The sequence below is a fragment of the Ranitomeya imitator genome, chromosome 2, assembly GCF_032444005.1.
Source record: "Ranitomeya imitator isolate aRanImi1 chromosome 2, aRanImi1.pri, whole genome shotgun sequence".
NCBI classification, from domain to species: Eukaryota; Metazoa; Chordata; class Amphibia; order Anura; family Dendrobatidae; genus Ranitomeya; species Ranitomeya imitator.
Genome location: NC_091283.1, coordinates 278,059,403 through 278,082,794, shown reverse-complemented (window position 1 = coordinate 278,082,794; position 23,392 = coordinate 278,059,403). Strand labels below are relative to the sequence as shown.

Here is a 23,392-nt window from a genome sequence, read left to right as displayed (position 1 = left end):
TCATTACATGCGGTAAAATCGTGTTATCTTTATAGTCACATGCGTAGTAAGTGCGGAAACGCAGCTTACTACACATGTGTACTAATATAAATAATGTCTTATCTTGCTTCAGCCGCAACATCGCATACACTGCAGTTCTCGCGATGAGCTCAGCTGACCGCGAGAAATGCCTCGCAGGTTACCGCTGTAGACCGAGTTATCTTCGGTGGTCATCTACAAGCTCCGCTGTGTCTGGATGTCAGGCTGGATGGTAGCATAATGTCACCATTCAGCCAAAGGCATCCAGATGTAGCAGAGCTGGACTCATCGTGAGACACTCGGTAATGGACTACGGCGGACAGGAAGTATTTGTGTTGGTTTATTATTTTATTTTGCTTGCAGGAGATTGAGGGATTCAGGGATTAGGCGATGCAGTAAGTATGATTAATTAAGATTAATAAAGGATTATATTCTGGCTGTGTCTTTATTTACCATGTAACTATAGGATTGGTAATAAATAAGTGTAATATAGACGCTTCTCCATTACTAATCCATGGGCTTGATGTCACCTGACAATACAAAGGTGACATAAACCCCACAAATATTACCCCACTTGCAACCGCTACAGGGCAAGTGGGAAGAGCCGGGTAAAGTGCCACAATTACCGCATCTTTGGATATGCCAGTTGTGGGGCTGCTATTTTTAAGCTGGTGAGGGACAAAATCCATGGGCCTCACCAGCCTGAGAATACCAGGCCGCAGCTGTCTCCTTTTTCCTTGCCTGGTTAACAAAAATAGGGGGACCCCACGCCGTTTTTTTTTTTTTTGAGGGGATCCCACTATTTCTGCTAACCATCCAAGGTAAGTAGACTGCTGCGGCCTGGTAATATCAGGCTGGTAAAATTCTTGGATCTTGGATCCTTACCAGACTGAAATAACAGTCCCAGTAGTCTGCTTTAGGCCGGCTTCACACTCAGCGTATGAAAATACGGTCCGTTTTTTACGGCCGTAATACTCTGAAAACTCCCCAAAATAGTTGTCCGTAGCTCCTCCGTAGGCAGGGTGTTTCAGCGTATTTTGCGCATGGCATCCTCCGTATGTAATCCGTACCGCGTGTTTTTATCGCAGGCTTGCAAAACCGACATACGGCTATACAAGGGATCCATGTGTATAAAAAAACAAACAACAAACATATATACTGTATATAGTAGTGGCTCGAGTTCATATGAGGACAAACAGCAGAGGGCGCCCTCTTATGAACTCAAGCCAGGGAGCTTTCTAGGAAAGTTCCCACGCTCCAGGAACAGCCAGCAGAGGGCGCCTCACCGCAAATGAAGGTAAATATAGGTCATTTACCTACTTTACCTTCATTCCCTGGGGTTTTGCAGCCAGGAGCAGCTGCATTAGCAGAGCTTCTAGCTGCAAAATGTTTTAACCCCTTCAGATGGATTTACATCGTGGGACCTTACAGATCTTCGGAAGGTATGTATATTGTTGGTTTATTATTTTTACTTTGTTACAGAGCGAGGGTCTTCAGAAGGATTGAGCGTAGAATAAATTATTACAACAACCTATGTTTAAATTTCAATAAAATAATTTTTAATAATGTGTGTTTTTTTTAACCCTTTACTAGTATTGGATTAATAATGGATAGGTGTCATAATTGACGCCTCTCCATTATTAATTTGGCTTAATGTCACCTTTCAATAGCAAGGTGGCATTAACCCTTCATTACCCCATATCCCACCGCTACACGGGAAGGGGAAGAGAGTGGCCAAGTGCCAGAATAGGCGCATCTTACAGATGTGCCTTTTCTGGGGTGGCTGGGGGCAGATGTTTTTAGTCAGGGGGGGGGGGCAATAACCATGGACCCTCTCCAGGCTATTAATATCTGTCCTCAGTCACTGGCTTTACTACTCTGGCAGAGAAAATTGCGCGGGAGCCCACGCCAATTTTTTCCGCCATTTAACCCTTTATTTTAATAGCTACAGAGCCCAAATTTTGCATATACACACTACTAACATTAGTAGTGTGGAATATGCAAAAAAAATGGTGATATGAGATGGTTTACTGTATGTAAACCATGTCTCATATCATGTCGGGTTTTAGGAAGGAGATAGCAAAAGCCGGTAATTGAATTACCGGCTTTAAAGCTATCTAGGGCTGTATGAAATAATAATATATATACATATATATATACCTATTCTATGTGTACACATTTATTCTACCTATTCTAATGTAAGCTGTCAGTGTGATTTTACTGTACACCGCACTGAATTGCCGGCTTTTCTCTCTAACAGCGCTGCGTATTTCTCGCAAGTCACACTGCTGGTCCGTGTGTAATCCGTATCTTTGGGGCTTCCATAGACTTTCATTGGCGATTTTTTTGCGCAATACGGTGACAAACGCAGCATGCTGCGATTTTCTACGGCCGTAGAAAGCCGTATAATACTGATCAGTAAAATACGGCAGATAGGAGCAGGGGCATAGAGAATAATTGGGACGTTTGTTAGGCGAGTTTTACGGACGTATTTTATGCGCTCATACGTCCATAAAACTCGCTAGTGCGAGGCCGGCCTTACTCTCACTGGTTAACTAATATAGGAGGACCCAAAGCCATATTTTTTTAATTATTTATTAAAAAGGAAAGGACCTCTGTGTGCTTTTCTTCACTTCCTGTGTCATGTATTTCTGGCTGTGTCATAAGATTCACCATTATATAAATTAGTACACATGCGAAGTAAGCTACGTTCCCGCAAATAACACGCATGTGATAAGGAAGATGTTGTGGTTTTACCACATCTGATGATAGTGAATGGGAAATTTACCCAGTGGAGATGAAGAGTCTCCACTACATAAATTGACATGCTGCGGTCTGGAAAGACGTGCTGCATGTTCGTCTCTGCGGGTGAGCCGTGAGAGTCGGTGCACGCCTAGTGGACATGGGATTTCTTGAAATCCCATCCACTATGCTGTTACAGCTGGATGCTGCAGGTTGGATATTGCGGATGAATGCAGGGCCCAACCCGCAGTATATACTGACTGTGAGAACATATCCCAATATGGCTACAAACAGGAAATCACTTTTTAATTCCTTCCCAGAAGCCAGCTGTGAATTAGCTTTATTCCAAGTGACACAAAAACATATGCAATGAAAAAAACGGATCAAATACACATGTAAAAAATGCAGGTGACCTGCCAGTGACCTCAGGTGCAGATTTTACCTGCGTCAAATCCTGAGCAAATACTGAGCCATTCGTTACCATGGATATATAAAAAAGGCTTCTCCCCTATGAGACTTTTATTGTTACTGAGAAGAGATGTTTTCTTCACAAAACATTTCCCACATTCTGAACATGGAAAAAACTTCTTCCCTGTGTGAGTTCTTTGGTGTCTATCAAGATGCGATTTACAGATAAAACATTTCCCACATTCTGAACATAAAAAGGCTTCTCCCCTGTGTGAGTTCTCTGATGTCTGAGAAGAACTGATTTATCTTTAAAACATTTCCCACATTCTGAACATGAAAAAGGCCTCTCCCCTGTGTGAGTTCTTAGGTGTATTTCAAGATTCGATTTACGGTTAAAACATTTCCCACATTCTGAACATGAAAAAGGCTTCTCCCCTGTGTGAGTTCGCTGATGTCTGATAAGATCTGTTTTAGTTTTAAAACAATTCCCACATTCTGAACATGAAAAAGGCTTCTCCCCTGTGTGAGTTCTTTGGTGTCTTTCAAGAATCGATTTACAGTTAAAACATTTCCCACATTCTGAACATGAAAATGGCTTCTCTCCTGTGTGAGTTCTCTGATGTTTGAGAATGCCTGATTTAGTTGTAAAACATTTCCCACATTCTGAACATGAAAATGGCTTCTCCCCTGTGTGAGTTCGCTGATGTCTGATAAGATGTGTTGTAGTTTTAAAACAATTCCCACATTCTGAACATGAAAAAGGCTTCTCCCCTGTGTGAGTTCTTTGGTGTCTTTCAAGAATCGATTTACAGTTAAAACATTTCCCACATTCTGAACATGAAAATGGCTTCTCTCCTGTGTGAAATTTCTGATGTTTGAGAAGATTTGATTTAGCTGTAAAACATTTCCCACATTCTGAACAAGAAAATGGCTTCTCCCCTGTGTGAATTCTCTGATGATTGAGAAGATCTGATTTAGTTGTAAACTCTTTCCCACATTCTGAACATGAAAATGGCTTTTCCCCTGTGTGAAGTCTCTGATGTGTGAGAAGATGTGATTTACTTGTAAAACATTTCCCACATTCTGAACATGAAAATGGCTTCTCCCCTGTGTGAATTCTCTGATGTTTGGGAAGACTTGATTTCGCTGTAAAACATTTCCCACAGTCTGAACATGAAAATGGCTTCTCCCCTGTGTGAATTCTCTGATGATTGAGAAGACTTGATTTAGTTGTAAAACATTTCCCACATTCTGAACAAGAAAATGGCTTCTCCCCTGTGTGAATTCTCTGATGATTGAGAAGATCTGATTTAGTTGTAAACGCTTTCCCACATTCTGAACATGAAAATGGCTTCTCCCCTGTGTGAGTTCTCTGGTGACAAACCAGATGTGATTTTTTATTAAAACATTTCCTACACTTGGAACAAGAATAGTAATTCTCTACTGTGTGAATTTTTTGATGTTTTACAAAAGATTTTTCAAAACGAAAACTCTCTCCATATTCTAAACTTGAAAATGATTTTCTTGCTTTATGACCAGTTACTTTTTGAATGCTTATTTTGTGACTTTGATTTTCCTTAATAGTCCGTAATGAATCAGAAGACAGGACCTGTTTGAAAGGATCAGATGAGAGATCATCGCTGTGAAGGGATGATGGTATATCTGGAGTAATGGCATTTACTTTAATTGTATGTTGTGGAATCTCAAGATCATCTGATTTAAAAATTGAAGATGTCAGCTGTTCCTCTTGTCTCCTGGTACAGCCATCTGCCAAGAATAAAATCAAACAAAATTTTAAATAAAATATCCTTGACTTATATTTTTGAACTTTTCTACTTAAACTGTCTGTAAATATAGCAAGTTAAGTAAAATATTGATTTACCAAGACATTGACAGCTCACAGGCCAATAGAAAACCTCATAAGATGCACGAGTAGATCTCTGCTTCCCAAATATCGAATTAAAAGCCACCAAACTGTATTGCAGGCAAAAATAATACCAATAAAAACTTTAGTCATCTGATATTAAGTCTCCACTCAGGTCCATCATCGGTCAGTGGAAAAACAGGTTTCCCCATATTTTACGGCTCAAAGTTTTTTGAAAATCAACATTGCTTCAATAAATCAATCCAGCAATATCAGCGCTGCTGGATGGTGCCAGACACAAGCTTGTTCTCCTCTGGTTCAGTCCTCTGTGCTCAGCTCCTGGCTTCTGTTTTAATTACCTGTTGCGACACGGATTTGTTTACTGACTACTCTTGCATCTTCTGATTAGGTATTTTCTCTGCCTTCCTGGTTCTGACCCGGCAACCTGAATATTCTTCTTCCCATGTCATGCAACTGAACAGAAGGTAAAAATGTGGCCCAAGCCTAAGGCTCTTTGGGCAGGTCCAAATCCATGTATATCCTTCAAAGGATGATGCGCAAGGAAATTCCCTGGAATATGATGAGCAAGGGAATCCCTGGGATATGGAAAACGGAGTAGATAGCGCCAATCCTGTTTGTAGTAGCCATCTATTGAGCTGCCAGGTGACCATGAACAGCGCCCCCAATATATTTGGTCTCCAAACTATTCCAGCAAGATTTAGATTCGAATAGCTAAATGGCACTCCTTCTCTTTTTAACCCCGCCATGTGCCCAGACAGTGGAATACAACCGTATATAGGTATTGCTGGATTCAAGAGAAGTGAGAAAATTATTTGCAAGGTCCATTAGTTTCTTATTACACTTTTTGATGAATTCCAATATTATCACCACATAAAATAACACATATCAAATTTGAAATATGGGACCGGATGAGGAAGATAAAACTGGCAGCTGGAAGTGGTTAAATTTAGAGTATTTGGGGAAATAACTACTGTAGTCAAAAACTGAGTATAGACAATAATATCTACTGAAATTATCAAACTCAAATGTATTCATCAGTAAAACATGAGTAACTAATGGTGAAACTTCTCTGGAATAATTACAGTATGTGGCTTGGTAATTCCCGCATGTTTTTCGGCTGTCGAAGAGTCGCAAAACATGCGGCCACAGGGACTCAAACTTGTCATTCAAGAATAGAGAAATTATAGCTTACAGGGAAAAAATGTTACACAATTTACTGTATAATAACTGGTATATAAGGCAAAATTTAAAAAGTATTTATTAAAAAATTAGAATTTAAAGTAAACCGAATTTGAGATCTAGAATATATATATATATATATATATATATATATATATATATATATATATATATATATATATATAAAAAAAACTTGACATCTGAGGGTCACAGAGGAATTATGGAGTATGCTGGTTTTGTCAGCCAGGTATTGCTTGTTCATATTTAAAAACTTTTTCATCCTTGTCAAAAATACTCAGATATCAGGGCCTGGATGCTGGGAGGGTGTCATGAGCTTAGACCAGGCCTTTGACAGTGTACCCCTGCATCTGCTGTACCTGGTGTGTCTCCCTCGCCTTTCCTCCTTGGTTGGGCAAACTGCCCCCTGCTGCTAACGTTGTCTGATGGGAATTTTGTCAACATCTTTTCTTTCTGGACTTCTGGTAAAGCACCATTTTAGTATACTTCTCCACCTCAGAAGGGAGTTCAGAAAAAAAAGTTCATGCAGTCTGTTCAGCGCTCCCAGGTAACAGGCACCAGGCAGGGGTATTACAAATCTTCAGTCATTTATTTAAAATAAAAAACAATATATAGAACAACGCGTTTCGGCTATATGCTTATTAAAAATAGCCTTCCTCAGGTATGATATTGCTTTATAGGTTGCTAGAGTTATATAGTCTACACAGGTCCACTGGAATAATCAATTATGTTAATTGATCAAGACCTGATGGTTCTTCAATTTGCTTATTTGCCGCTTAGTGGTTTTCAGTATACAGCCTTAGTTTATCTGTGTATAAGTTTAAACAGTTAAAATACATAATAAAATATAAAAAACACTTAAAACCATTAATTAGCATAAATACAATACAGGTGGACAAAATGTGTATCTATATCATTATCAATAAATGCAATATATATCCAAAATTATATCCAAAAAAAAAGTTTTTTCTATAAAGTATAACATCATACATCTCTTCTGTTTATATAAACAAATAAATCTGAAAAGACTATTCATTTATTTGATCATAGTATTAATTCTATATCTTTAATTGATGTAAGAACTCATTACATGCGTTCATTTTTGACCGCTAAGGAGAAAAACAAAAAAAAAAAACCCACCAAAAACTGGAGATTTAGCCGTATCGCCCAATGAAGACCCTATGGTTTTCTTCATGGTCCTCATGACACTAGCTTCACTAGCAAAAAAGTTTATGAACTAGCCTAAGGATATATCATAGATTGTTATATCCTTACGCTAGTTCATAAACGTTTTTGCTAGTGAAACTAGTGTCATGAGGACCATGAAGAAAACCATAGGGTCTTCATTGGGCGATACGGCTAACTCTCCAGTTTTTGGTGTGTGTGGTTTTTTTTTTTTTCTCCTTGGCGGTCAAAAATGAACGCATGTAATGAGTTCTTACATAAATTAAAGATATAGAATTATTACTATGATAAAATAAATGAATAGTCTTTTCAGATTTATTTGTTTATATAAACAGATGAGATGTATGAAACTTATTTGCTATACTTTTTAGAAATTTTTTTTTTTTTTGGATATAATCACTGAATATATATTGTATCTATAGATAATGACAGATACAAATTTTGTCCACATGTATTGTATTTATGCTAATTAATGGTTTTAAGTATTTTTTATATTTTATTATATATTTTAACTGTTTAAACTTATACACGGATAAACTAAGGCTATATACTGAAAACCACTAAAGGTACCGTCACATTTAGCGACGCTGCAGCGATCTAGACAACGATGCCGATCGCTGCAGCGTCGCTGTGTGGTCGCTGGAGAGCTGTCACACAGACAGCTCTCCAGCGACCAACTATGCGAAGTCCCCTGGTAACCAGGGTAAACATCGGGTTAGTAAGCGCATGACCGCGCTTAGTAACCCGATGTTTACCCTGGTTACCAGTGTAAATGTAAAAAAAAAACAAAAAAAAAACACTACATACTTACATTCCGGTGTCGCGTTCTCCGGCGTTCTGCTTCCCTGCACTGACTGTGAGCGCCGGCTGGCCGTAAAGCAGAGCGGTGACGTCACAGCTGTGCTTTACGGCCGGCCGGCGCTGACAATGCAGGGAAGCAGAGCGCCGGGGGACAGACACCGGAATGTAAGTATGTAGTGCTTTTTTTTTTTTTTTTTACATTTACACTGGTAACCAAGGTAAACATCGGCGCTTAGTAACCTGATGTTTACCCTAGCTACCAGTGAAGACATCGCTGAATCGGCATCACACACGCCGATTTAGCGATGTCTGCGGGAGATCCAGCGACGAAATAAAGTTCTGGCCTTTCTGCTCCGACCAACGATGTCACAGCAGGATCCAGATCGCTGCTGCGTGTCAAACACAACGATATCGCTATCCAGGACGCTGCAACGTCACGGATCGCTAGCGATATCGTTGTTAAATTGTTCAGTGTGAAGGTACCTTTAGCGGCAAATAAGCTAATGAAGAACCACCAAGTCTTGATCAATTAACATAATTGATTATTCACGTGGACCTGTGTAGACTATATAACTCTAGCAGCCTATAAAGCAATATCATACCCAAGGAAGGCTATTTTTAATAAGCATATAGCCGAAACGCGTTGTTCTATATATTGTTTTTTTATTTTAAATAAATTACTGAAGATTTGTAATACCCCTGCCTGGTGCCTGTTACCTGGGAGCGCTGAACAGACTGGATGAACTTTTTTTTCTGAACTTCTCACCACGGTGTCTCCTAGCTGAGAGATCCGTTGTATCCAGACTATAGCTGCATATCAGGGAGACAAGGCATCTGATTCAGACCACAAAGGTCGATACGCCATGATACAAGCCACACCAAAGGTGAGCAATTTAGCCTTTGAAAATGGAGTTGAACGAAATAATCTGCACTTAGATCTGCGCCCTGTTTCTTGTCTTTTTCCCCTCTCCTAGACCCTATAGCCTCGGGGTCATATTTCCACCTCAGAAGGGAGAGATGCAAAGTTCTCCTTGTAGCGTGGGTTTAGCAGGGTGTACAAACAGTAATTTTTTTTTAATCAAATAGATTTTTATTGATTTATAAAATGCAATAAACATTTAACAATAACACATGTGTTTTTCAATTGCCCCCCAGCATTAACCACCCTTTACCCATCCCACCCCCCTTCATCCCCATCCCTCCCCCCGTTCCCACTTAGACAGCTCACGTCCTTCTTTTAACATGTCTTGTAGCATTATATACTTTAGTATAATATAATGTCCTTCACTATGAATTTATATACCATTATTTTATAGGCGAAACCTCCTCAGGCCTATTTTCCCTTAATCTCCTCCTAACCCAACCAAGGCGTCCAAAATTTGTCATACAGAACCATTTTCCCTCTTTTCTGATATACTCCCTTTTCTAAGGCTATGACCTTCCCCACATACTTGATGTATTCTCCCCTCGAGTGAGGCTCCTCTTTCATCCAATTTCTTGATATGACCTTTCGAGCCATGTATAGCAGTCTAGCGATTGCTATTTTCAATGTGTTATCTACAATTATCACATCCACATATCCCAGCACGCACACTACTGGTTCCCTTGGAATAACACATCTATACGCCCCTTTTATCCGGCTAAGAACCACTAACCAAAAAACAGTCAACCTCGGACACGACCAGAGCATGTGAAACATTCCAGCATTATCATTCCTACACCTAGGGCATTCCGAATCGGGTCTCAACCAAGCTCTATATAGGACATCCGGAGACCTATATACTCTATGTATAACATAAAGCTGAGAAAGTCTATATGGCTCATTCATTGATAGCTTCGGTATCCATTCTAAAACAGATTCCCATGTTTCATCCTCCAAGGGACCCAACTCTCATTCCCATTTAGCCCTCACCCCAAACGGATATCCAAATAAGTAAGTATGGAGTAAGTCCCTATATAAGGAAGAGATAACACCCCTCGATGTTCCCTGTCCGCAGATATATTCCAATACGAAGTCACTTTGGATTTTGAGGCAATCCCTCCTATTCTGAGCCAAAAAGGCATGTCGAACTTGTGCATGTTGATAACCCCCGGATGTCTCGAGGCCATACTCAGAATGCAGCTGGGAAAAGGACTTCAACTCCCGTCGCTCTAAAATCTGATAAACATATCGGATCCCTTTAGCCTGCCATCCTGATATACATCCCATTGCCAAAAATTCTGGTAAATTATTATTAAACCATAGTGGAGAAAACATGGTAAGACAAGTGACCCCACGAACATGTTTGACTCTTCCCATATTTTATATATCAAAAGCAATGTTGGATATATTTTCCCAAGCATCCCAAGGGAGCCATCCTCTAAACACTGTACCGCCGGACTACTTTTGGTAATCTTTTCTATTAAGGTTGTACCCCGTTGGCGGACGTCACCTGCTCCCAGCACTTTAAATGTTGACATTGGGCCACAAGGAAATATATCTCAGGATTAGGCAAGGCCAGACCCCCCCGTGTCTTTAGGTCGCTGAAGCGTCTCCAACCTAATTCATGGGTGCTGTCTCCCCCACACCAAACTTCTAAATAATGAGTTAATCAGTTTGAATTTCCCACATGGTATCCAGATAGGTGAGTTATGAAGAACATACAATATTTTAGTCACCCAGCTCACCTCCCACATCATCCACCATGAATAAAATTGATTTATTCCAGTTTATTTTTAGTCCTTATAGAGAGCCAAATCCCTCAATGAGCCGCATAGCATTGCTCAATGAGTCATGCGGGTCTCCCAGAAATAGCAGTATATCATCAGCGTAAAGCGCTATCTTCTCTTCTATCGACCCATATTTAAACCCTAAAACCTCGGTGGACTGTCGAATTGTGGCGGCCAACAGTTCCACGGCCAGAGCAAACAAGAGGGGAGAGTGGACACCCCTGTCTCGTTCCTCTATGCAGCTGACAGCCAGTACTTTTTTGGCGAAAATGAAAATAACATGAGGGTCACGGGAAAGGCAGCGGTACATAAAGTCTGCCATATGTGCCAAGTTTCCTACAGCCAACACCTCCCTGTCTCCACCCTTTCTTCTTGTCCTCCCCCCACCTTTGTAATTCCCACAGTAAATATCGGCAGGCTCCGCCCACCTGTGGCTATTGTAATGTATGTCTGGCCTGCTGCCTGTATCTGTGTGATATATTCTGTGTCCTGTGAGTAAAGTGTTGTCAAGACTGGAAATACAGTTAGGTCCATATATATTTGGACAGAGACAACATTTTTCTAATTTTGGTTATAGACATTACCACAATGAATTGTAAACAAAACAATTCAGATGCAGTTGAAGTTCAGACTTTCAGCTTTCATTTGAGGGTATCCACATTAAAATTGGATGAAGTATTTAGGAATTTCAGCTCCTTAACATGTGCCACCCTGTTTTTAAAGGGACCAAAAGTAATTGGACAATTGACTCCAAGGCTATTTCATGGACAGGTGTGGGCAATCCCTTCGTTATGTCATTCTCAACTAAGCAGATAAAAGGCCTGGAGTTGATGTGAGGTGTGGTGCTTGCATTTGGAAGGTTTTGCTATGAAGTAAACATGCGGTCAAAGGCGCTCTCCATGCAGGTGAAACAAGCCATCCTTAAGCTGCGAAAACAGAAAAAACCCATCCGAGAAATTGCTACAATATTAGGAGTGGCAAAATCTACAGTTTAGTACATCCTGAGAAAGAAAGAAAGCACTGGTGAACTCATCAATGCAAAAAGACCTGGGCGCCCACGGAAGACAACAGTGGTGGATGATCGCAGAATAATCTCCATGGTGATGAGAAACCCCTTCACAACAGCCAACCAAGTGACAAACACTCTCCAGGAGGTTGGCGTATCAATATCCAAATCTACCATAAAGAGAAGACTGCATAAAAGTAAATACAGAGGGTTCACTGCACGGTCCAAGCCACTCATAAGCATCAAGAGTAAAAAGGCTAGACTGGACTTTGCTAAAAAAAAACATCTAAAAAAGCCAGCTCAGTTCTGGAATAACATTCTTTGGACAGATGAAACCAAGATCAACCTCTACCAGAATGATAGAAAGAGAAAAGTATGGTGAAGGCGTGGTCCAGCTCATGATCCAAAGCATACCACATCATCTGTAAAACATGGCAGAGGAAATGTGATGGCTTGGGCATGCATGGCGGCCAGTGGCACTGGGTCACTAGTGTTTATTGATGATCTGACACAGGACAGAAGCAGCCGAATGAATTCTGAAGTATTCAGAGCCATACTGTGTGCTCAGATCCAGCCACATGCAGCCAAACTGATTGGTCGTCGTTTCATACTACAGATGGACAATGACCCAAAACATAAAGCCAAAGCAACCCAGGAGTTTATTAAAGCAAAGAAGTGGAATATTCTTGAATGGCCAAGTCAGTCACCTGATCTCAACCCAATTGAGCAGCATTTCACTCATTAAAGACTAAACTTCAGACAGAAAAGCCCACAAACAAACAACATCTGAAAACCACCGCAGTGAAGGCCTGGCAGAGCATCAAAAAGGAGGAAACACAGCATCTGATGATGTCCATGAGTTCAAGACTTCAGGCAGTCATTGCCAACAAAGGGTTTTCAACCAAGTACTAGAAACGAACATTTTATTTAAAATTATTTAATCTGTCCAATTACTTTTGGTCCCTTTAAAAACAGGGTGGCACATGTTAAGGAGCTGATACTCCTAAACCCTTCATCCAATTTTAATGTGGATACCCTCAAATGAAAGCTGAAAGTCTGAACTTCAACTGCATCTGAATTGTTTTGTTTAAAATTCATTGTGGTAATGTCTAACCAAAATTAGAAAAATGTTGTCTCTGTCCAAATATACCGTATATACTCGAGTATAAGCCGAGACTTTCAGCCCAAATTTTTGGGCTGAAAGTGCCCCTCTCGGCTTATACTCGAGTCAAGGAGGGTGGCAGGGTCGGCGGGTGAGGGCGCTGAGGTATACTTACCTAGTCCCAGCGATCCTCGCGCTGTCCCTGCCGTCCCACGGGCTTCTGTGCTGCAGTGTCTTCCCCTCTTCAGCGGTCACGTGGGACCGCTCATTACAGAAATGAATAAGCGGCTCCACCTCCCATAGGGGCGGAGCCGCTTATTCATTCCTCTAATCAGCGGTGCCGGTGACCGCTGATAGAGAAAGAAGCTGCGGCACCGAAGACCAGGCAGAGGGACAGCGCGAGGATCGCCAGGACTAGGTAAGTATAGCATATTCACCTCACAACCTACAAATTTCTTCCAAGATAAATATATTGCTCCTAAAGACAACAAAGAAGCATATCAACCTACAACAAGTGTATATAGTCCTAGTACTCTATTTATCTAAGAAAATATATATTGAGGACTATATAGCAAAAATAGAAGCCAGTAACCAAAGTTTATCAATATAACAAATTTTATTAAAGTATCATAAATACAATCATCATGACAGTAATATTTCGTGAGATTTTACCAAGAACAGACAAAAAGACAGGAGACAAAAAGTTTTGCCAGGCAGCAAAACGCAGGGTGAAATAACCTCACCACCTAAACTCCCTATATATATATTATGACGGCCCCAGTCTGAGATGCCATGTGTAATGGACTACCATGGCAATTAAATAGAAAATGGGCTCAGGATAAAAGAAAACAATCCACATTAGAGTGAGATATAGGTAAAATACCATGTGTGGTTTATCAAATTGAGCCTATAGTAAAGCGAATATTAGTATATAAATTTATAGTACCTGTAGCCATGGTCAGTCCAAGGGGGGTGGGTAGAGCCTGCTGCCGTGCTGCCAGGCGCCTCGACGCGCGTTTCGCCCGATGAGCTTCGTCAGGAGGCGTGGCTAGTGCGGCAGGAGAAGTTCCCTTTATGGAGCGTATAAGTGGATTATATGTGCAGCAGGTGTGTGGTGTACCGTGGATGTAGTAGCGCTGATGATGTCATCAAAGCGGGCATATGAACCGGGGCATATATCTAACAGAAAGTATAGCACTCTATCTATGTTTAATGGTGCAAAAAGGACCGCACCATACATACAGCATCATATGACTGTCTATAACCAACACCATTGGTTGAAATAAGAAAGGTCCTTTTTGCACCATTAAACATAGATAGAGTGCTATACTTTCTGTTAGATATATGCCCCGGTTCATATGCCCGCTTTGATGACATCATCAGCGCTACTACATCCACGGTACACCACACACCTGCTGCACATATAATCCACTTATACGCTCCATAAAGGGAACTTCTCCTGCCGCACTAGCCACGCCTCCTGACGAAGCTCATCGGGCGAAACGCGCGTCGAGGCGCCTGGCTGCACGGCAGCAGGCTCTACCCACCCCCCTTGGACTGACCATGGCTACAGGTACTATAAATTTATATACTAATATTCGCTTTACTATAGGCTCAATTTGATAAACCACACATGGTATTTTACCTATATCTCACTCTAATGTGGATTGTTTTCTTTTATCCTGAGCCCATTTTCTATTTAATTGCCATGGTAGTCCATTACACATGGCATCTCAGACTGGGGCCGTCATAATATATATATAGGGAGTTTAGGTGGTGAGGTTATTTCACCCTGCGTTTTGCTGCCTGGCAAAACTTTTTGTCTCCTGTCTTTTTGTCTGTTCTTGGTAAAATCTCACGAAATATTACTGTCATGATGATTGTATTTATGATACTTTAATAAAATTTGTTATATTGATAAACTTTGGTTACTGGCTTCTATTTTTGCTATATAGTCCTCAATATATATTTTCTTAGATAAATAGAGTACTAGGACTATATACACTTGTTGTAGGTTGATAGCATATTCACCTGTCCGCGTTCCAGCCACTGGGCGTTGCTCCATCTTCCCGGCCGGCGCCTCCATCTTCCCGGCGTCTGCGCTCTGACTGTTCAGGTCAGAGGGCGCGATGACGCATATAGTGTGCGCGGCGCCCTCTGCCTGATCAGTCAGAGCAGAGACGCCGGGAAGATGGAGGCGCCGGAACGAGACGCTGGGAGCTGCAATCAAGGGAGGCGAGTATGTGTTTTGTTTTTTTTTATTGCAGCAGCAGCAGCGGCGGCAGAGATTTATGTGGAGCATCTATGGGGCACAATGAACGGTGCAGAGCACCGTATATGGGCACAGCTATGGGGCACAATGAACGGTGCAGAGCACCGTATATGGGCACAGCTATGGGGCACAATGAACGGTGCAGAGCACCGTATATGGGCACAGCTATGGGGCACAATGAACGGTGCAGAGCACCGTATATGGGCACAGCTATGGGGCACAATGAACGGTGCAGAGCACTATATGGGGCACAGCTATAGGGAACAATGAACGTGCAGAGCACTGTATATGGGGCACAGCTATGGGGCACAATGAACGGTGCAGAGCACTGTATATGGGGCACAGCTATGGGGCACAATGAACGGTGCAGAGCACTATATCGGGCACAGCTATGGGGAAATATGAACGGTGCAGAGCACTATATGGCACAGCTATGGGGAAATATGAACGGTGCAGAGCACTATATGGCACAGCTATGGGGAAATAATGATCTATTTTTATTTTTGAAATTCACCGGTAAATGCTGCATTTCCACCCTAGGCTTATACTCGAGTCAATAAGTTTTCCCAGTTTTTTGTGGCAAAATTAGGGGGGGGGTCGGCTTATACTCGGGTATATACGGTATATGGACCTAACTGTACGTGGAGAAGCATTGATCTTTTATATGTAACATACATAGTAACATAGTTAGTAAGGCCGAAAAAAGACATTTGTCCATCCAGTTCAGCCTATATTCCATCATAATAAATACCCAGATCTACGTCCTTCTACAGAACCTAATAATTGTATGATACAATATTGTTCTGCTCCAGGAAGACATCCAGGCCTCTCTTGAACCCCTCGACTGAGTTCGCCATCACCACCTCCTCAGGCAAGCAATTCCAGATTCTCACTGCCCTAACAGTAAAGAATCCTCTTCTATGTTGGTGGAAAAACCTTCTCTCCTCCAGACGCAAAGAATGCCCCCTTGTGCCCGTCACCTTCCTTGGTATAAACAGATCCTCAGCGAGATATTTGTATTGTCCCCTTATATACTTATACATGGTTATTAGATCGCCCCTCAGTCGTCTTTTTTCTAGACTAAATAATCCTAATTTCGCTAATCTATCTGGGTATTGTAGTTCTCCCATCCCCTTTATTAATTTTGTTGCCCTCCTTTGTACTCTCTCTAGTTCCATTATATCCTTCCTGAGCACTGGTGCCCAAAACTGGACACAGTACTCCATGTGCGGTCTAACTAGGGATTTGTACAGAGGCAGTATAATGCTCTCATCATGTGTATCCAGACCTCTTTTAATGCACCCCATGATCCTGTTTGCCTTGGCAGCTGCTGCCTGGCACTGGCTGCTCCAGGTAAGTTTATCATTAACTAGGATCCCCAAGTCCTTCTCCCTGTCAGATTTACCCAGTGGTTTCCCGTTCAGTGTGTAATGGTGATATTGATTCCCTCTTCCCATGTGTATAACCTTACATTTATCATTGTTAAACCTCATCTGCCACCTTTCAGCCCAAGTTTCCAACTTATCCAGATCCATCTGTAGCAGAATACTATCTTCTCTTGTATTAACTGCTTTACATAGTTTTGTATCATCTGCAAATATCGATATTTTACTGTGTAAACCTTCTACCAGATCATTAATGAATATGTTGAAGAGAACAGGTCCCAATACTGACCCCTGCGGTACCCCACTGGTCACAGCGACCCAGTTAGAGACTATACCATTTATAACCACCCTCTGCTTTCTATCACTAAGCCAGTTACTAACCCATTTACACACATTTTCCCCCAGACCAAGCATTCTCATTTTGTGTACCAACCTCTTGTGCGGCACGGTATCAAACGCTTTGGAAAAATCGAGATATACCACGTCCAATGACTCACCGTGGTCCAGTCTATAGCTTACCTCTTCATAAAAACTGATTAGATTGGTTTGACAGGAGCGATTTCTCATAAACCCATGCTGATATGGAGTTAAACAGTTATTCTCATTGAGATAATCCAGAATAACATCCCTCAGAAACCCTTCAAATATTTTACCAACAATAGAGGTTAGACTTACTGGCCTATAATTTCCAGGTTCACTTTTAGAGCCCTTTTTGAATATTGGCACCACATTTGCTATGCGCCAGTCCTGCGGAACAGACCCTGTCGCTATAGAGTCACTAAAAATAAGAAATAATGGTTTATCTATTACATTACTTAGTTCTCTTAGTACTCGTGGGTGTATGCCATCCGGACCCGGAGATTTATCTATTTTAATCTTATTTATATGCGCCCATGTAACCAAGCAATTCCAGCCAGCGTCCTTCATTCAGACTCCAGCCAAAGCAGAGTGGACCTCCTGAAACACAGGGTGGTACTGAAAGAGGTACCCCAGCTTGGTAGACCCAGTTACACCTTGATCAGAAGCTCTGGCAACTCTGTGTAGGTTTTCAGCAACTGAGGGTTAGTGCCAAGTTAAGTGTCAAGTTCAGTTAGATAAAGTGTGGGGACAAAGTGAACATGTTACTCAAGGCAGTTTATTGTCAAACATCCTTCCATGCGAATCCATCAGTAGGCTTGGGAACCACGAGATGGACATCGGGGCCTTTAGGTGCTCTAAGCCTACAGAACTACAGGGAAAGAAGGACAAACTCTCAGAGGCAGGAGGTGATGGAATTCGGGTGCATTGCTTGTGCTGAAATTGCTAGTGCTAGCAGAGTTCGCGAGAGAGATGCTCTGCCCATACTGAGAACTAGGGCTAACGTCAAGTCCGATACCGGTGCTGAAGACCTTTGTCAGGACTAGCGACCCGACGGGCACTCACTGGCAGCTGAACAGGGGGTTGGCCTGGATGGCTGGTGCTGGGGACAGCCTGTGACTCATGAGAGCAGTACCAGTGGTGCTTGTAGGAGCTGGGCACGCTCAAGAGAAGGGAAACAGGACCTGCGGTCACGTGACCGTGAGTTAGAGGGGGTGGGCGGAGCCTAGCACCGCTGTTTGAGCCCACAGCTCGGGGCTGCAGTGGCTTCGGGGGGAAAGTGCAAAAGGGAGAAGACACCCCAGGGATGTAAAAAGGGGTGACAGAAAAACACGTAGTCACACAAGCCAAAGTCAAACACAGAGAGGTCGGCGCAGTGTACAGGGGCAGTCAGAAGAATAGTCAGGACGTAGCAAGAGATCAGTAAACCAGAATGGGCAATAGACGGTACAGAAATGGCAGGCAAGAATCACAGCAGGGATGGAACCAGATCAGAAACCAAACAAATAGAAAGTAGTACATGCACAAAGCAAAGACACACCAGGGTCAGATGCACTCAGCCAAGGTTCAGAGTATAAACGACAAAGATTGGCCTCATAGTGAGGCTATAAAAAGCCTCCCAGACACAGAAAGAGGCCATCCGAGTTAACCCTGCAACTACCTGACCCGAGAACCCAGTTAACCATGACAACCTTAACCCGTTAGGCCCTATCCTATATGCCTGATTGTAATGACCAAAAGCGGTCAAGTAAAAGTTTGACTGATTTAACAAATTCAGTGTCCCCTGGATTGTTTGCTGCAAAAGTTCTGGAAGATGGGAGCATAGAGCCAGTGGAGGCCTCTGGGCCACAAGAAAGTGTGATGCACCCCACACGCACCAGAACTCTGGGGCTGGGACACGTTTTGTCTGTAAGGTGCCAGAGTGTGCATAGGCAGCAACTTGCCCACAACTACATCAATCAGTTACCTTATACAAGCATGGTACATGTGTGAGCTTGCCAACCTTCAGAATCTCCACCAGGTTACACCCATTATCACACACCACCATACCAGGTTGTAGGGTCTGCGGATAGAGCCACAGATTTGTCTGGTCTGTTTTTCTTTTCAATAACTCTGCAGCGGTGTGTGGTTTGTCTCCTAGCCAAATTAGCTTCAGCTGAGTCTGTTTCCGCTTTGTTAAGGCAGCGGTGCAGAGCTTCCAGCTTCCGGCTGATGTGGACAACGTGCTCGAAGATAGCAAATCAAAGATGATAGATGAGCAGTAGTGGCTGCAGGAACTGAAGTAGGAAGTGGAGGAAATCCTTATAGAAGTAGGGCCAGCAATCCTCTGTATCGGTAGCACATGTACCATGCCAGTGTGGGACTCGGGCTCAGCCTCAAATATTCACTCAGAAAGCCGTCAAGCAAATGTAACATCCCTGAGCACAACCGATTGTCCACTTAATGACCAACACGTGGACAATCACAGTAACCATGTGTAATGTGAATACAAAAATGGCTATTTTGAGTCCATATTGAAATATACTGAATGCATACAGACCATTACAGAGCAGCAGTTCTTGTCATACATTTACAGACAGACAATGCTCATTGTGACACAATCTTGAGAGCGGTTTATTTATTGTCTAAAGAACTTTCAGTTCACAAACAGTTTTAAGTTTCTGTTTGTTATTGTAAAACAAGGTTTATTTAACCTCTGTCTGTGGTGGTTTTATCTAACCCTTGTGGGCTTTTTATGTATCCATGGGTTTATGGCCCATTGTCTGATGTATGACTGATATCTTGGTATCATCTTATCTTGAAAGCTGGCCACTTGAAGGGCAGGGTGAAACCAAAGTTATACATAGTGCAAATCACTATATAAGGCCAGAGAAACATGACTTAGATAGAAGCATAAACTGGTGTACTTGTACTTACACGTGTACAGTGTTGTGAAACCTGCATAAGTGGGGACGCCCGTTCAGTGTTGTGAGTTTTCCAGGGTTTCTCTGTCTTGGTGTTGCTTCTCTGATTTTCAAGACGGATGATGTTTAAAAGCCCCTTGGTGATGGATGATGTGAGTATATGTACTTAATCATTATATGAATTTAATCCTTATATGTACTTTGTATCTTAAAATATACAAATGTGTATGCAATCATACTATTCAAATCATGTTATTCCTTTAATTTTGTATTTTTAAATAAAATTGCGTTATATTGCAATTATTAGCCTTCTTTAAAGCCGTATCCGAACCCTAGTGTTAAAAACTTGGCAATACACCATGTTAATAAGGTCACGGGTGAGAACAGTGGACACTTGCTGGTATAACACGGGGACTCCAAATCAGGGTACAAATAGTGACGGCTGTGAACTTGGCAGCAAAGGACCAAATGTGTATACCTATAGCAGGCCATTTAAAAAAATATATATATTTCTAACTAAGGAAATTTCATACAAACCTAATTCTACAGTATATATCACAATAGTCAGTTTTAGAACAACCAAATTTGTAAAACATATTTGGGGAACTGCAACAGTCCAAGTGTTTTATTTCTTTATTTTTATTTTAAAACACCGTATTACACAAAGCACGTTTAACTGTATGGAGGACTAACTGAATCCTCAAATTCAACACTTTATTAGAGCGTTACATACCAACATAATGTTACAAGACCCTTGTTTTACAGTTTACAAATGAATCATTGAATCCACAAAAAGTTTTGGAACTTTCTTTGCAGTCTTATATACCATAGAAATTTAACAGAAAACACCAAATGCTTTATGGATGACTAATTGAATCCAGACAAATTATGAAGAGTGTTTTTAGAGTTGTATATATCACCAACATGTCACCAAATGCACCAAATACTATATGGATGACTAATTAAATCCAGAAATATTTTTCAACGCTTTCTGTAGTTATATATCACCGTAATGTAATAAAAGCCGCGTTCAAATGTATTTGAATAATTGAATCCAGAATTTATTTTTTATTTTTTTAAGTAAATATTTTGATAGTGTAGTTGATGTACTTCTACAGTCATAAAGGCTTTGCAGAAAGTGCAAAGCAAGGAAACATATGGAAGGTAATACATAGACCACTGAAAGACAACAAGTTGCGAGCCTCATTCAAATATGTTTAAAATGTATTGCTGTACTCTTACACTCAAAAAAAGCTTAACAAAATGTGCAAAGCCAGGAAAAAAATGTAAAGAGGGTAATGCAGTAATCCTCTTCAGGTGTGAGCTTCTACTCCTTCCTCGGGAGGCTTGAAGAACTGCCTCCACCCATTTCGTTGAGCCCTATTCCCAGGTGCCTTAGTTGTAAGTGACCTGGTTATGGGCAGTAGCAGAGCTCCTGACATATAGAAATGGGCAACAGAACTGTGTCACATGCACCAGCGCCTGCTCCCGCATAAGAGGTGGAGAACCCCAAGGACAGTACGATCTCTTGGGAGTGATCTCGAGTAGCATCAAGGAGCTTCTCCCAGGCCCGTTCATTCCTCAAGAAGGGTTCATCATGCTCCCTTCCTTCTGGGATCCCACCCACCGCATACCAGCGATGTTGACTTTCCAGGCTTGTTCATTCTTTAAGAAGGGTTGATCCTGCTCCCTTCCTTCTCAGATCATACCCACTTGCATACCAGCGATGTTGCCCCTCCATTTTGAAAAACAAGACAACTAATTGCAGCCTTCAAGGCAAGTGTTCCTCCTCTACTGCCCACTGGTTGAATTAGATGTGATAATGATTCCTATTACCTTCTATGGACTCCCATCTCCGCTGCCACTTGTACGCAGGGACCTCACCGGAGATGCCAACTGTAGGCACCTTGTGGCTAGTGGGCCCAATAGCATTTCTCCAGCCCAGGTCCTGGCTCGCCTCCTTGTCTCTTCTGACCACTCTAGGTCCCACAGTCTGCTCACCACTTCCTGGATCCTGACTCTCCCAACCGCAGTCCACAAGAACCCCACCAGTAAAGGGTGCAGCCTTGGTTAGTCCTTGGTGATTTCAGGAAAGAATTCGGCTCCTGCCACTACTGCTGTTGTGCACGTTTCTCTGGCTCCAACATTCCTCCGGTCACTCCCTCATGACTAATTGAATCTGGAAAATGTTTGAACACTTTTTTGGAGTGTTATATAGCACAGCAAAGTGCCCAAGAGCATGGAATTCTCCATGGATGAGTAAGTGAATACACAAAAATTTTCAACGTTTTTGGAATGTTATATAACAACAAAATAGAAATTTTTGTGTACTCACTGTAAAATCCTTTTCTCCGAGCCATTCATTGAGGGACACAGACCGTGGGTGTATGCTGCTGCCACTAAGTGATACAAAGAAAGTTAGCTCCTCTTCTGTAGTATACACCCTCTTGCTGGCTCTTAGCTAACCATTTCAGTGCAAAAGCAGTAGGAGATCAATAACAATAACAATACATGAGCGTATAGCATGTCACATTATATATGAGAGTATATGAGAGTATATGAGAGTATAGCATGACAAATTATAAAAAACAAGCACAAGCTAATAATAGGATGAGAGCTGTGTCCACCAATGAATGGCTCGGAGAAAAGGATTTTACAGTGAGTACACAAAAATCCCAAATTCTCCTTCGCCTCATTGGGGGACACAGACCGTGGGACATTCCAAAGCAGTCCCTGGGTGGGAAGAACATCAGATCAGGCCTTGTGAAACTGGTACTTACAAGTGCGCCACCGCGGCCTTCAGGGTCCGCCTGCTCAGTTTCACATATGTGGAGGGTTGGAAATTATACTTCTTAAGGAATGCGTGCAGAATGGACGAACCGGCAAGGTTGCAGGCGTGCACTGCTGATGCCTGGTGCTTAGAAACCAAGAAACCTACATAGAGCATGCACCACGTCCAGATATGGGGAACCCATTCCGTTTTGTGGACTACTGTGGAAAGAGATGAGGGAAAAACGATCCCCTCATAACTGTGGGAATACCATACAACCTTGGTAGCAAGGGACGGGGATAGCCTGAGGGCAACCTTGCCTTGATGGTAATAAGGGAAAAAAAAGTCTAAAAGAACAAAGAGGCTAGCTCTGAATACTCCTCAGGATGTAGAGATCAGAGAAAAAGTCGTAGTTACTCACCGATAACGGTGTTTCTCGGAGCCCATGACAGCACTACGGAGAGAGGGGATCCGCCCTTCAGGGACAGGAAACCTACAGATAAAAGGGCGGTACCTCTCCCTCGCATCAGTTGGTTTACAGAGCATCGGAGGACCTCCAGGTTAGTTTACAACAGAGAAAAAATCATATTACAACATTTCTTAAAAGAGGAACCCCGTGCCTATACTCAAACTATATACAGTATATAAATTA

The 23,392-nt window shown here is 42.0% G+C and overlaps 1 pseudogene; it reads right to left on the bottom strand.

Moving 5' to 3' along the window:
• Nucleotides 1–2,809: 2,809 nt before the first annotated feature.
• LOC138666920 (zinc finger protein 432-like) overlaps nucleotides 2,810–23,392 on the bottom strand; it is a 50,582-nt pseudogene continuing 29,999 nt past the window's right edge.